This window comes from Arvicola amphibius, chromosome 6 (assembly GCF_903992535.2).
Source record: "Arvicola amphibius chromosome 6, mArvAmp1.2, whole genome shotgun sequence".
Lineage (NCBI taxonomy): Eukaryota > Metazoa > Chordata > Mammalia > Rodentia > Cricetidae > Arvicola > Arvicola amphibius.
The window spans coordinates 30661486-30677566 of NC_052052.2; the positions used below are offsets into that span (position 1 = coordinate 30661486).

General features: G+C 48.7%; 1 protein-coding gene across 1 annotated transcript in view; it reads right to left on the minus strand.

Annotated features, from left to right (window-relative positions):
• Positions 1-16081, minus strand: part of Hivep3 (HIVEP zinc finger 3) — a 409800-nt gene that overhangs the window by 125770 nt on the left and 267949 nt on the right. The window contains exon 3 of the mRNA XM_038333975.1: positions 10082-10161. The gene's annotated coding sequence lies outside the window, so the exon portion shown is untranslated. The remainder of the gene's footprint in view (positions 1-10081; positions 10162-16081) is intronic.

Genomic DNA, 16081 nt, shown 5'->3' on the forward strand with positions numbered 1-16081 from the left:
CAGGTGACCGCCACTCACAGATTCCTGGTTTCAGACTGATCTACTCTGTGCTTGCTCTATTGTCACCTGCAGATACACAGGGCAGGGACAGTTTTGAGTTACCTCACCTACGTGGTCCTGGATGAGCTTGAACAAAGGGATGCTCCGCTTTCCTTTCTTGGCTTCTAGTCTCTAAACAAGCATCCTTGCATGCAAACCATTTAGTGCTATCTTCCCTGTATTTCTTTCTTTCTTTTTCTGTTTTTTTTTTTTTTGTCCCTTTGGTGATTTCACTCTTTGAAATGGCCCTCAAGGGTACCGCGGACGTGCTGACTAGTGCCCCTAAGCACAAAAGCCCTATTTCGTGCCTTCTGGGGAAAATACACATCCCATGTGCTCTGTTCAGGCTGGAGTTGCATGCCTGGGTCATGCAATCAAGTGTCAAGGAATCCAGGAGTTACTCAGGAGTCTCTGAATAGAAGTGTGTGTGACACGGGGGTGAGTCTTCAAACAGAAACAGTCTGACAAAAGGCTGTGCATTAAGTGACCAAAAACCAAGTGACCAGAGGCTTCACCCTGCTGAAGTTCTACTAGGTTCAGTTTTTGCTGTTTCAGTGTTTGTGGGGGACTTATATATAACCTCTGTGAACTGTAAAAATCAGCCGTCCTTCTGAATGCACAGAGCCACACTTCTATGCTAGCTGGAATATACCCTTCATTCTCTTGACTCCTTTTCTACACGTGCTAATATAGCCCAGGCATCTTCCACGTCCCTAGTTCAGGGTTACGCACATTCCTTCAGCCATTAACCAATAGCTCCCTACTGATGGACAATTTGGCTGCTTCCCCTCGCGTTCTTCACTGTTCAAACAACACAATTCTTATTGGCAACAAAATAATCACTGTTATTCAGCACTCCTCCTGGGTCATCTACTAAGAGTTTTTTGTAAATATGCTCACTTAAGCTTTATAGCAGCGGTTCTCAACTTTCCGAGGGCTTCAACTTTCCGAGGGCTTCAACCCTTTAAGACAGCTCCTCATATTGTATTATACAGAGACCCCAATTGTAAAATTATTTTCGTTGCTACTTCATAACTGTAGTTTTGCTACTGTTATGTACTGGAAGGTAAATATCTGTCTTAGGCAGCCCCTGTGAAAGGGTCATTTGACCCACAGGGATGGCGACCCACAGGTTGAGAACCACTGTTGTTAGGGAGGCGGTGGGGTATGACAATGATGCTCATCATACAGATGGGGATCCTGATACTTAGAGATGAAGTCATTTTTCTAGAGCCACACAGCCTAAACCCAGGTCCTGCTGACTCCACATTCCACATTCTTAACTAATACCCCTGCTGTGGCCTTCCACACAGGCATGTGCACACACAAGGTTGGGGGTCTCAGTCATTTCCTTAAGATGCCTATGCAGAAGTGGGCCGCTGGGTTCAAGACAGGCACACTTTGAACGCTGGTGCATACTGTGCAGTCTTCCCCTCCATACAACGTGCACCCATCACGTGCACTTGCCTGATCCTCACATGTTTCTGTCTCCTGCTGCTCATCTCCCCAGGGACTCTCAGTCTCTGAAGTCCCTCCCCACAGCTCAAAGAACAGCTCACCTCCATAGTGAGTATCTTTTTGTCTCAGTTCATCTTTGGGGATGGCTGGCTCATTTCCCTGCCTGTTTTTCTATTGACAATTTGTCTTTGCGTCTTTGATAGGAGTTCTTTGCATGGGAGTGCATCAACCCTTCAGTCCTGAAACAGGGGCTCAAATAATCTGCGCAGTTGGGGGGGTCATCTTTGACCTCAGTTACTGAGTTTTAAAATCCTGTCACAATTCCTTCATTTGGCTTTAAACCTAAGTCATCTGCCTGGGTGTGAGTATTGCGTTACTACTGTTTTTGGTACCCTTGTGTGGCTTTAATCACTTTGGAATTAATTATGGTACAGGACTGAAGTTTATTCCTCCCTGGCTACAAGTAGCTCGCTCTAGTCAGGAGTCACCCATCTGTCCATCTGGAAGGTTCCCACGCACACTTTCTCATTCTGCGCCCTCAGGCACACTGGTACCTAGTTCCAGACTTCCTGATCCTGAGACCGCGTTGTCTATTTATTTACCAACCTCAAAATTCTCTTGGCTGCTCATCTGTAGTCACTTTCCCGTTGTGCGCTGGTAACAGTTTTATGAAAGCGTTTGTGGATTTCGATTGAGATACTTCAAGGCCAACTTAGACTCCTTCTATCCACCTATCATGGGCTATTCTTAGCTTTTCTTGATTCAGACAATGGGGGCTTTATCTGCATTTGAACCCCCTCAGTGGGAGCCAGCTTCTGGATGAAATCTTTTCCAGCTACCCTGCAGGCAGCATTGGCTCCCTCCCTCAGGCCTCCACCTTTGGGTTACTTCTTTATTAAACCCAAATTACAGTTATTGCTTAGATGCTAAGCTCTCCCAGGAAAGGGTCCCTGCATGACCTGTTTATACATGTTTGTCCTACCTGGCAGGGGAGGTGTGCAGGTATATGTATAGTAAATATGTGAGTGGGGGACAAAGGAACAAACACAATACATACATACATACACACACATACATACATACACATACATACATATACATACATATACATACACACATATACATACATATACATACATACATATACATACATACATATACATACATACATATGACGCCCCTGGAGAGCTTATTAGATAAAGAAATGAACTTATCACAAACATCCACCCTTCCATGGGCTCTGTCCTTGGCTGCATCTCTAAGAATAAGTCAGAATTTGAGAAGGTTCACAGTTAGACGGCACACATGGGTAACACACCTCAAGGGCTCTTCCCAGAGAATGCCACCCTCATTGAGCATCCAGGACACTTCTCAGGAGTGTTCTCTAAATGCTGAGAAACCTCAGAGGAACATGGCTGACTTTGTGTGGCTGCACATTTGAAAAGCTATTCCCCATGACACACAACATGGCAGCCCAAGAGCTGGAATCACTAGTGCCATTTTGTCAAACAGGAAACTGAGGCTGGAGCCCTCAGTCAATGAGCAGGAGAATTCCAAAGGATAGAACCTAGGCCATCAGAGCATGAGAGGGTGAGGGGCTGCAACCAGGGGTCTAAGCAGAGTGGGGGGTCCTGCTCTCAGTAGAGATAGTCCCTAGAAAATGTCCCCAGAGTGTTTGTGATACTGCTATGTACTGTTTCCTGAAGAGCCTGGACTGGGGTCAAAGAGCCACTGTCAGGGGCCTGGAGACATCTTACACAGGCTGCTGTCATTATGGGCCTGGAGTGGGGAGGGAGGCCCCGCCCTCCACCCCCCCACAGCCTGCCCAGGTTCAGGGCTTCTGTAACCTTGTCCTGGGAGTATAGTAAGCATCCCTTCCTTACTCAGCTGACAGCTGTGCCTCATCTGATTCCAGTCTGGGTTAAAGCTTGGGTCCTTATGAAGAACCATGGGTGAACCCCTTCCCCCATCCCAGGAATATGGAGGCAAGTATCCCATGGTTCTCCAGCCTTGTGGAGCTCGATTTTCCAAGAGAAAGACAATAAGGAAAATTTTCCACCTTTCCTAAGAGTCATGGTAACATCTAAGTGCTGAGGGAGCCCAGACTTTGGGATAGTCACAGGTGGGCTATTGATGGCAGGATAAGACTCCTGGTTCTTATTCACACAGGCAAGGAGAGATTCATCAGGTTTCAAGCAAGATTCTGCCATAGCTACCCTTTCTACCCTAGAAACAGCCCACTGGAAGTATTTACTTTCAACAAACATGATTTTATTTTTATTTATTTATTTATTTTTCCCAGTGCTGAGGGTAAAACCCAGAGCCTCACGGATGCTTGACAAATGTGCAACCACGAGGCTCTGCCCCAGCCCAAGTGTATTATTTTAAAGCAGAAATAAATGACAGCTCAGTTGGTAGGGCGCTTGCCTAACAAGTACCAAGCCCTGGGTTTGATTCCAGGTACAACATAAAGGAAATGGTGGGGAATGCTTGCAATCCCCTGGACAGATGGAAGCAAGAAGGTCAGAAGGTCAAGGTCATCCTTGGCTACATTATGAATTTGAGGTCATTCCAGGATACAGGAGACTTTCTAGGAAGAAATAGAGGGGCAAAGGAGGGAGGGAAGGAGACAGGACACACTGTGATGCAGACCTGTAATCTTAACACACAGGAATGCTGAGGCAGGGGGATCTTGCATTTAAGGTCTTGTTCAAGACAGTTGGTCTTAGTATTTGCCAAAAACAAAACAACAAAAACAATAACAACAACAACAAAAACCCAAAATGATTAAAGGAAGGAAAACAGGAGAAAAGAAAGGGAAAGAGAAATGAATTAAAGTGTTCCCATTTTGAATGAACAAACCCAAACAGAAGGAAAGATGGAAAGATGCAGCGGCTGGCTGTGAATCTGGCTGGATCTGACTGGGACTGGCTGGGTCAGGTTGGGCCACTTACCTACCAGGCACTGAACAGAAGTGCAGCCTAGGAGTGAGACCCACCCATGCTCAGATTCAAGTCCCTGCCATTGACTTGCTGCTCGAGTCAAGCAAAGTGCTTTCTGTTCCAGCCTCAGTTCCCTCACCTCTGTTGCTGAGTATACATCAGCAGGACACAGGACAAGCGGGGCACTGAATGACACTGTCCCTTTGTACAGACTTGACAAAGCGTTGAGCTGTGGCACTAAAGATTCTTCGCACATCCCCAACTATTTCTTGGGACATCTCTCTGAGCTGTTTCTGTTCAAACTGGAGCCTCTGGTTGTGTTTGTACAGCCGCCTCCCAGTGTGTGCTGGGTGGGCCGCCTGCCCTCCGTGCAGACTCCTGGCCATGAACGCAAACAACAGCCCCTTCCTGGTGGGAGAAGGAACAGGGAGCCGGCTTGTTCTCCGAGAGCAGAGTGCTGGCTGGTGATGAGAAGCATTTTAAGGTGGGACACTTCTTCCTGCGCTATGAGCAGCTGTCTACATAAGGCGTCCATTATATGCAGACCCTACGACCAGCAGGCCCCAGAAGCGAAGCTAAAATTAGTGTCTACTGTGTGTCTGCCAGAGACACAGAACATCCGAAGGTCAGATGCCTCCAACCAGCCACCAGGGCAGAAGGGGGAGCATGCAATCATGGCCTCCAGTACTCCTGGGTGGAAGGACAGACAGCCCTGCCCAGTGGCCTGACTCAGCAGCCCAGCCTAGTTAAAAAACAGAATGTAGACTCTAGTCCAAAGACAGAGACAGACAGACAGACACACACATACATAGTGATATTTCATTTGTATTTTAATAAACAAAGTTTGCCTAAAGAACAGAATGCAAAACAGCCACACTAGTCAGCCATACAGGCCAGGCAGTGGTTGCACACACCTTTAATCCCAGGACACGGGAGACAGAGGTTGATGGATCTCTGTGAGTTCAAGGCTACCCTGGGCTACACAAGATCAATGCAGAAACAGATCCAGGTGGTGGTGGCTCACACCTTTAATCCCAGGACTAGGGAGTCACATGTCTTTAATCCCCACACTAAAGGCATATAAGATAGGAAAAAGAAGGCTTGGGGCTCAGAGGCTCAGGGCTCAGTCTGCAGTCACCCACCCTTGGTGGAGATAAGACTTCTCTAGTGGCTTGGCTGTTTTGCTTTTCTGATCTTCTCTGATCTTCAGCTTGAACCTCAATATCTGTTTCTGGGTTGCTATTAACTGTGCTACACACACACACACACACACACACACTTTAAAAATGTACAGACAGAAAGAAGGTGAAAGATGACAGGCAGTTAATATAGGCCTATAATTCAAAATACTTCAGAAACTGAGGTAGAAAGATGAAAAGTTTGAGTATGCCTGGGCTACAGAGTGAATTGAAGACCCTACCTTAGAATAAAGAGGACTGGAACTATAATCAGCCATAGAAGCCTTGCCTGGAATGAGACCCTGAGCTTGGTTACCTGTAATAGGAACAACAACAACAAATTATGCAGGTGGGCACAGCAGTACACACCTTTCGTTCTTACACTTGGAAGCAGCGGCAGGTGGATCTCTGTGAGGCTGAGGTGAGCTGATCTACATAAAAAAGAGTCTGCCTCAAAAAAAGAAAAACAGAAAAAAAAAAAGAAAAAGAGGAAAAAAAGAAAGCAAGAAAGAAGGAAAGAAAGAAAGAGAAAAAACACGGGGAAGAAATTGACTATTTCAACCACGGATGTGGAAAGGTAGGTAAATGAGCCCTTTTTGTCATTTTCCCAAAATTTTCTCTATAAATATGTGTTACTTTGCAACCAGAATGGAACATATTAAGAGGGTCTAAACTGCAGTTAAATATACAAAATGATGAAGTTGTGTCTGCCTCTAGGACCTAGCATGCCTATGTGGGTTAGTGTAGCTGGCTGATGTTATATAGATCCGAGATCTGCACCCTTGCTTTGTGTGGAAATGGGGGCCATGTGCTCAGGAACTTCCCCTGAGCCCGGTGCTGTGGCAGCTCTCCAACCACACCCTATTCATTTCCACAAGTGCTTTCAATTCCTGCTCTATGGAGCTAGAAGTGGAGAACAGAAAGGTGGGCTGATTTGCCAAGGATGCCCAGTAAGGAAGCCACAGAGCCACGGAGCCAAAGCCCACACCTGGCTTTCAGTGGACAGCCTAAGAAGTGAGGAAGAAGAAGGGTCTTTGCAAAAACAAAGAAAAAGCCAAGCCTCATCTCCTTTCCATGTCCTAATCATCCAGAAACAACTACTTGCTTGGAAAAATATCTCTCCCCTCTCTCTTCTCTCTCCTCTCTTCTCTCTCTCTCTTCCTTCCTTCTCTCTCCCCCCACCATCCTCCTCTCTCTCTCATACACACGCACACACATGCACATGCAGACACACATGCGAGCGTGCGTGCATACACACACACACACACACATACACACACACACACACGGAGTCTGTCTTGAACTACTACTGATTGTCCTGCTTCCACCCCTAGCGCTGGAATGATTACAGGTGTGTGCTCCCATACTGGGCAGGAAGCAGTTTTGAATAGTCTCACCTTCCTCATCTATGGCCTCCTGTGATCTGGCTCATGGGAGCCTTTGAGGGAAGAAGGGATGAGTGTGGATATGGGGCACAGCAGGTCAGGAGGGGTGGGCAGTATGTTCTAGTACTTAGATGAGAAAGGCTGCTGGCAGGACTTCCATTTGGACACCCCCTCATCCAGACCCCTCAGCCTTCCAGGACTGGCAGTGCCTCTTGGTGACCCCAGCGTCTCTGACCTGAGGCCTTTGCCTCAGCTCCCCTCTCTGTTCGAGACCATCTCCCCCATCCACACTCTGTCCTAATGCTTTTAGGACCCAATTTTAACCTTCATTTGTTTTAGCAAACATGTCTATGTTGAGTTCCTAGTATGTGGTAGAGAAAAGCAGGCACACAGAGTTGCAACTCTGTAGGTATCTGGAGTGTTGACGAACCTGTACTGAAGGGCAGTGTAGACCAGAGAGCGTATCTGGAGCCTGACGGCTTGTGTTCAATCTGCCTAGGACAACTTCCTGGCTGTGGGTACTGGGGCTGGTTGCACGGTCTCTCTGTTCATCAATTCTGATCTGCTCGATAGTTATTCAGGCAGGAGGTGTACCTGCATAAAAACTGAGGCAGTATCTGGCACCCAGCTGGTTCTCAGCATCCCCTAGCTGTAATCCTCCCCGTGTGACCACCTAGCTCAGGTCTCCTCAGGGCATCCACCCTGTCTTAGGCCTCTATTTATGGTTCCAGAGCACAGACTGCATGGTGCCTGAGTCCCACATCTACTCTTCCATGAGCTTGGCACAAACACAAAAATGTTTCCAGGCCTCTTCAGTCTGAGGGCAGTCGAGGGCCCATGACCCCATGAGGAAGCCACAGGGTCTCTCCAGCCTCCTGCTCCCCAGGCTGCCTGGCTGCCCTCAGCATGAAACTCAACCCCACTCCTCCTAACCTGCAGGCCCCGGCCCAGCTGTGGCTCTCCATGTAACATCTGAGCCAGCAGACTGGGAAGGCCCCTCTGTGACAGAAGCCATGCTGGGCAGGTCACCAGAAAAGCCAGCTAACAATGCCCCATGCATGTGAAAGTTCCCACAGCCTGGTTTTTCATGTCTACTGCCTGGGCAGCCCGCTGCCCCCTCCCACTGCCCCACTGAACTGCTACTGGATAATCCCTCCTGCACTAGCCCACATGCCTCCCTTCTTTCCTCCCTCCCTCAGGCTTTCTCCCTGCCACAGCCCTTGGCAGCACAGTGCGACCTCTCTTCTGCACCTGCCTGGCTTCTCCTGTGTGCCTAGGCTTCTTTCTCACAGTACGGTCACTCCCTTGTTTACATAGCATCCTATTGTTGCCTGGCTTCCAGTGGCCACTGGCACCCAGGCTGGAGTTCTGGTAAGTGGATTTTGCCAAGGAAAGCCAAGATCATTGCATTACTTCCTGCTCAGGTGCACGTGCCCATGGCTCATGATTCCTTGGAACTGAACCTCACAGGTCTTTCCAGTCACTTGCCCCACAGCAGGGGTATGAGGCAGCCAAGAGCTTAGCATGTGAACTCCAGCCCCAGGAGGGGCCCTGCATGCAATGTTCATACCACACTTTTGTTGGATGCTGGAGTAACCTAAGAGGCAGGTGTTTGGTGGCTGGGGAGACGGAATTGGCCCTAAGCACATTGCTCCCCACGGGAAGGCAGGGAAGTGCTGGGGGCAGCTCCTTCTGGCTCCAGAACCTTCACTTTCTCCACTCCACAATGGAGTGGCAGCTGTGACAGTGCCTGGACCTCTGCCAAGAGAGGAAACTGTAAAGCTTCAAAACTGTCAAGTTTCAGTCACCGCCCAGGGGTCATACAGGGAAGTGGAGGGAGGGCAGGGACCAAATACCAGTGCTGAGCCCTCAAAAGGGCTTGCCCTGGGCAGGTGGCTAATGATGCTGCAGGGGCCAGAGGAGAGGTGGGCCAGTGTAGATGGAAGAGGACAAGCCAATAGCCCATGGCCATTGGGCTATTGCCCTCTCAGGATGGGGCCTGATGTGCTTACAGCCTTTCTGCAGGGCTGCAATACGAGGAAGGCCTGACTGCAGATGCCCAGCACGGGACATGCTGCCCAGAGCCCCGGAGACTCCTCAGAGGGATCCAAGACCAGCACCTCTTGTCATCTTAGTCCAAACCCTCTCGGAGCCACAGAGCTGATGCTCCCTGTCCTGTTCACACAGAAGCTGGCTCTCTGTGTCCCTGCAGCCCTCCCAGACTTACTTCTGCTCCCTCTCCCACTTCTGCCCTAATCCCAGCCATTCTAGCTGTGTACTTGCTATCCTTGATGTCAGGGGACTCTGCCCATGGTCAGAAGTGCCTGGTGAACTTGTACTTATGCAAATAGTCTTTCCTGAGTGGGGCTGTAGCCCATTCAGATAGAGCAGACCCTCCTGCTCCACAGGCTCTAGTGTGCTGTGTCTCCCTATATACCCATTTCTTCAATGGCAATGGAAGCTAGAAGGTAATGTTGATTTTTTCCATCTCTGTACCTCAATGCACAGCACAGAGAACAGAGTCCAGCAGGCAACAGAAGATATCAAGGTAAGCGGCCATGAGAGGGAAGGCCTGGGGCTGGTGACTGTCTGAGTCAGACGTCAATCATGATTTGACAGGCGGGACATAGATTCTTCCACCAAGCACACTCACACATACCATGTGCATCCAATCCTGGCCAGACTCTCTTGTGGATTCAAGACTAACAGAACAATGCAGGAGCTGGAGCACCAGGAGACAGCTGTGGCACCATTCTATTCCTCCTGGGCCTGGGCCAGGTGGATGCTGGACTGTCCACTCCCTGAGTCCACCGCTAGCTCTGCAGGGGTGTTCTGGGTCTCTGCTGAGAGGTGAAGGTGGTCTGAGTCATAATGGACTCCCTAGCTCCCCTCCCAGGACGACCTCCTTACCACACACAAACAGCAGCAGAAATGCTAATAACGGCCCCACCTCGACATTTTGGTGGCTTTGTTCCAAAGCCTCACATCTCACGTCTACCTCCTGCCTGTAGGACATGGCATGGAGGCCTCTGCTCCAAGTCTGTGTTGTGCATGTGCTGGGGGAAACGGGAGAACTCACCTATCCAGAGCTCACTGTGGTGTCATCGTCAAGCTAGGCCAGGGCTTCTGAAGGCCTTCCAGGCTGTGTTGGAGAGAGGCCTGTGCGGGACAAAGAAACAGAATGTAATGCCTCTTCTGCTTGTCAGTCAGCTTTTGGCAAACTCTAAAACATGCATCCAAAGCAAAACCCAGACATTGTCCCTTCCCCACACAGTCACTCTGGGTACAAGACCAAGTTCCCTGGGTGTACGATCCCACCTCAGCATCCCACTCACAGAACGGAAAGTCGCCTTCCTCCTTCCCCGACCTGCAGGTACCACAGGCCTGGCTTGTGTCTATAGAATTCTCAAAGTCCTATTCTCCTCTGGAAACCACCCTTCATGGTTTCTTGAGCACCTGTTACTGTAATTGAGTCTTTCTTTTTTCCCATCATTCATTCATTCATCCATCCACAATTGCATCTAATGGCTTCTTAGCAAGCTGTTAGCCGCTGGTGCTGTCTCACAGAGATGAAGTCAAATAAGAAAGGCAGATGGAGGCTCGGATCCAATGCCCCAGGCTTCTGTGCCCATCCTAGAGTGTGACCTCTTCCTCCACAGGATGACCATGCTTGTCTCTGGGTAGAGCACTTTGAACGTTGTACTGGATGGTGGATGCTGCTTCCATTGTCAGCACATAGACCCATCTTTGAAATTATTTTTCAAAGCTCCTCCTATTGGTAACTGAACACTTAGCATCTCATTGAGGAAAAACAGAAACACGACACTTTGCAATTACCTTGTATTTGGGCAGTCATAATGTCACCACATAGCTCTGAACAAGGGTTGCATGCACATTTATTTAGGACACTATTCATTTGTCATGGATTTGACCTTCATGCTCCAAGGGATCCTTTGAATATTCATTCATCTGCTAGACCCATAGCCCATTGGTCATAGACCCAAGGGTAGAAAGAGCATCAACTCTTCAGTGAAGCCCACTGAAGCCCACTGATACTCAAGACCTATTTGAAGTGGTCACGCATCCTCGGACAGGCTGTGTTCTCTTTCCAGCTCACAATCCTTAGGAGTCACTGCAGAGGTGTTACAAGAATTAAATGAGAGAGAAGAAAGTGCTCAGGGCCTGGCCAAAGCAGAAGCTCAACAAATGACAAAGGAGCAACAGGATCATCCTCATCACCATTATTTTATTATCACTATTTATATCACCAGCGTCACCATCACTACCACCACCATCATTGCTACCATCATTATCACTACTATTAATATCATTTCACTATTATTCATATCATCACCACCACCCCTGCCATCTATCCACCAGTACTGCCACCACCACCACTGTCCTTGCCAGTACCGGCACTCTCATCACCACACCATTACCACCATCATTATACCAATGCTGTCCCTATCATCACTACCACTATCACCATAATCCTACCAGAATCACTCCCACCACTGCCATTTCCAAGATCACTGTGAACGTCATCATCAACAGAAGCACAGCCATTACCATGATCACTGCCTGTCTTCATCACCATCACTGCCACCGTCATCATCAAGAATATCATCATCATCAACAGCAGCAGCAGCTTCACTGTCATCATCATTATCACCAGCCATGATCTTATCACCATTGCCTTTATCACCACCATCACCATCATCATGAATCATTATCAACAATAGCAGCGCTGTTATCACAGTCATGAGACCATCATCAGCATCACTGTCATCACCAGAATCACTGTAATCATTAGCGCCACAGCACCATCATCAGTACAACCATCTCCATCATCAGTGCCACCATCTCCATCATCAGTACCACCATCTCCATCATCAGTGCCACCATCTCCATCATCAGTACCACCATCTCCATCATCAGTACCACCATCTCCATCATCAGTACCACCATCTCCATCATCAGTGCCGCCATCTCCATCATCAGTGCCGCCATCTCCATCATCAGTACCACCATCTCCATCATCAGTGCCACCATCTCCATCATCAGTGCCACCATCTCCATCATCAGTACCACCATCTCCATCATCAGTGCCACCATCTCCATCATCAGTGCCACCATCTCCATCATCAGTGCCGCCATCTCCATCATCAGTGCCGCCATCTCCATCATCAGTGCCACAGCACCATCATCAGTACCACCATCTCCATCATCATCAGTACCACCATCTCCATCATCAGTACCACCATCTCCATCATCATCAGTACCACCATCTCCATCATCAGTACCACCATCTCCATCATCATCAGTACCACCATCTCCATCATCAGTACCACCATCTCCATCATCAGTGCCACCATCTCCATCATCAGTGCCGCCATCTCCATCATCAGTGCCGCCATCTCCATCATCAGTGCCACCATCTCCATCATCAGTGCCACAGCACCATCATCAGTACCACCATCTCCATCATCATCAGTACCACCATCTCCATCATCAGTACCACCATCTCCATCATCATCAGTGCCACCATCTCCATCATCAGTACCACAGCACCATCATCAGTACCACCATCTCCATCATCAGTGCCACAGCACCATCATCAGTACCACCATCTCCATCATCATCAGTAGCACCATCTCCATCATCATCAGTGCCACCATCTCCATCATCAGTACCACAGCACCATCATCAGTACCACCATCTCCATCATCAGTGCCACAGGACCACCATCAGTACCACCAGCACCACTGACTCCTTATCACCAACATTATTCCTACTGGCATCACTATCAACAACAGCAATGGCAGACTACCATCGACCTTCACCATCACTACCTTTCTACCAGGATGCATGTCCCTGTGTTGTGATGATGTTGTCTCTACTCCTGCTTCCTTTTTCAGGTTTAAGCCCAGTTCTGTAACTTCAGATCTGCATGAACTTGGGGTCAGTTTCTTAACATCGTTGAAGTGGTAATGCACAGAACCTGTAACAACCAGACAGATGGCCAGCAGCTGCTGAGGCTGTTAGCATTATTCCAGTTCTTTCCACCTCCCGTTTCTGGAGGCAGGAACAATTCCACTCTCATCTCCCTGCAGGGCTGAACACAAGGCTTCTCTCCCAAAGACATCACTAAATGATTGTATGCTGGAGGATCATACAAAATCAGATGTAAAATAACTCTAGGAATGGGAGGACAGGGCTTGGCCAAGGAAAACAGCCTTCTTAGGACCCTCAAAACATCAACAAGGCTCCTGAAGGGAGCCATTCGTCACTCACAGAGCCAATCTGCAGGGCCACTAGGACAATTCATTTATCAAGCTGACATCAGGTTTTCACATTGGCTCAGTAGCCAGCCCTTGCCCATTGCTTTTTTCCCCCTACATTGAAATCTTATTTGCATCTGCCACCTCATTTAGACTCCATAAAATGCTCAGAGGCAGACAGAATAGGAACTGACAATCCATTTTGTAAAGAAAGAAATTGAGGCTCAGAGGGGTGACAAATTTTGCCAATGGTATACAGCAGTGAAGGCCATGGCACAACATGGTCCAGGCTTCTGTGAGTGGCACTGACTCTTTGCTAGTTCCACGATATCATGCCATTACACTCTCATTGCTCAGTTGCCCCCTACAGCCTAGGATTGGATCAGATTCCTTTGGGTGTTATTTTAATATGTCTACTTTAAAAGGAAGAATCTAAGTTATACCAGGGCAGGGAAATCCTGAGAAGGGTATGTGTAGTTAGGCAAGTAAACAGAGATCCCACTGGGTCCCAGGCTTGGCTCTCATGTGGAGCAGTTGTGGAACGCTAGGCTACTTCTCTGTGCCATGACTCATCTACAAAATAAAAACAGTGATATTTGTCTATGGAGTTCATGTGAGGATTAAGTGAGCTAATCCACGCAGAGCACCTTAAACATCAGCTGACACCCAGGAAGGCTTAGGTATTAACTATTGCAACAACGATGTGTCTTCTGTACTTAGCATAGGTCCACTACTGCCAGGTCTCTGATAAACCCACATTAGGTGTTTGGCTGGATTGCTCCCGAGGGAGAAGTGCCTATGCAGGTACAGCTGACCACTGCTGGGGCACAGCGTCCTCCACTACCTGGCTCCATGCCAGATCAGCTCTCAAAGCCCTTCCTTTCCTGCAAGCTGTGTTCTGTCCCCCACCTTGCTGCTGGTTAGGATCACAGGATATAGCCCAATATCTACATTCCAGCCCTCACCCCATCAGCCTGTCACTCCACAGCCATGCGTTTGCCTCAACTGTCTCATCTGTAACGTGAGGACACACACATCCACCCTGAAGGGATGCTGGGTAGGGTGATGATGACAATGACGTCAGAGAGATCTGCAGCAGGTGGCTGGTGGAGTTTATCTCGGGTAGGCTCATGCTGAGCTAAGTGCTACTTCCATGGCTTTGCGTCCGTTGCCAGGGATTGCTAATAGGCCAGGTACCATTCTCTCAGCCCAAAGGTTGCAGTAAAAAGGCAAATTCTTTATTTGGCTCTCAGTGTGGATGGGGGTCTGTGGAGGTGAGGTGACTGCTTGGGGAGTGGCCCTCTGGACAGTTGCTCTCGGGTCCGCCAGGCTCTGAAGTGGCTCCAGACCTTTTCTGTCTTCAGTTTCCTGCTCTAAGGCCCAGTGGCTAGCTGTGAAGGAGTAGGTGTTCCTTCCCTGCAGTCCTGAAGAAAGGGTCAGCAGGTGCTGGGCTGTGACTGGAGAGAAGACTTGATAAAAGAGTGTCTAGAGGGGCTGTCCCCCGGTGGCATGGCACAGAAATATCTGATAGAATCTTCTTTTCTATGAGGGGGACCAAGGGTGCCTTTGTGAACTGACAGAATGTTTTCATGTGACTCCTGCTGCCACCATGCCGCTGAGAGCTTAGGGACCATGAATCACGCCACCTTTGGGCTGGGGGGCCATTACTACCATGGAGGACATCTGCTGCCATTTTGACTGCATGCTGCCCCTCTCCATACCCCCCCTGGGGGACTCAGAGCTCCTAATCTTAGAGAATAGTACTTCACGTGTCCCCACTTCCTTCAGTTAAGGGGAGGGTTCAGGACTGAGCAGGCATGTTCCTACCCTCCAAGTCTAGGGCTCACTCTTCCATATTTGTGGCAAGATTGCTATCAATGAGTTGATGTTTTTGGGTCCCTGGAAGATGCTGGATACTTTCTGAACTGTTTCTCCAGCCCAACTTGCTGACAGTTCTGTTATTCACATCATCTGCACACCACCCCATGGCATACATTCTATGACATCAACTTCAGTTACAAGCTCTGGTGGTCTCAAGGGGAACAAGGTCAACGGTTTTCCCTAACATTGATGGCTGTGTGTGACCAGGAGTTCTGGCACCAAAGATGAACATGAGACATCCACACTTAACATGACATTCTGCTTCTCCTCTGTGGTTGGAGGTCTACCCCTGTGAGTTGAGTGAGCCCTCCTCCAGGCCCAAGTCTACGGCAACTACCACCTTTTAGAGACTGTTTCCTGGGACTCAGTTCTGACCAATGGGATCTATTGTTCATATTTAGAGTGAAGGGAAGACTTTTTTTGAGATTCTGAAAAAGAATATCTTTGCTAATAAAAGTAATCTGGGAAAGAGGAAGAAATGTATTAGGAAGGTACATTTCTTCTGTGCATCCTACCTGCACACAGCCGGGTCCTTGGGACAGTTGCCAGTCCAAGGCTGTGGTAAAAGGATTCTGGTAGGAAAGGAGGTGGGCAGCGGGGAAGCTGGGAAGTACCAGGGTCACTGGTGTCCTTTGGGATCTGACCTACTCAGAACCCCCTGCTCCAGGCTTCTGATTAATCCCTATTTTTTAACCCCCTGTAGCCAAGCTTTCTGTCACCTGTAGCCCAAAGCATAACACATGATCCCAGTTCAAAGCTGGGGCAGCTGGGTGGACAGCCTCGGAACCACGTGAGACGGCTCTACCTGAGGAAGGGTCTGACTTTCCACCGCTGCACATCTCTGCCCCAACAACATGTCCCTGTACCACCTGCATACCCTTGCTACCTGCGGTCCACAGGCTAGCCCTCCTTCTGAG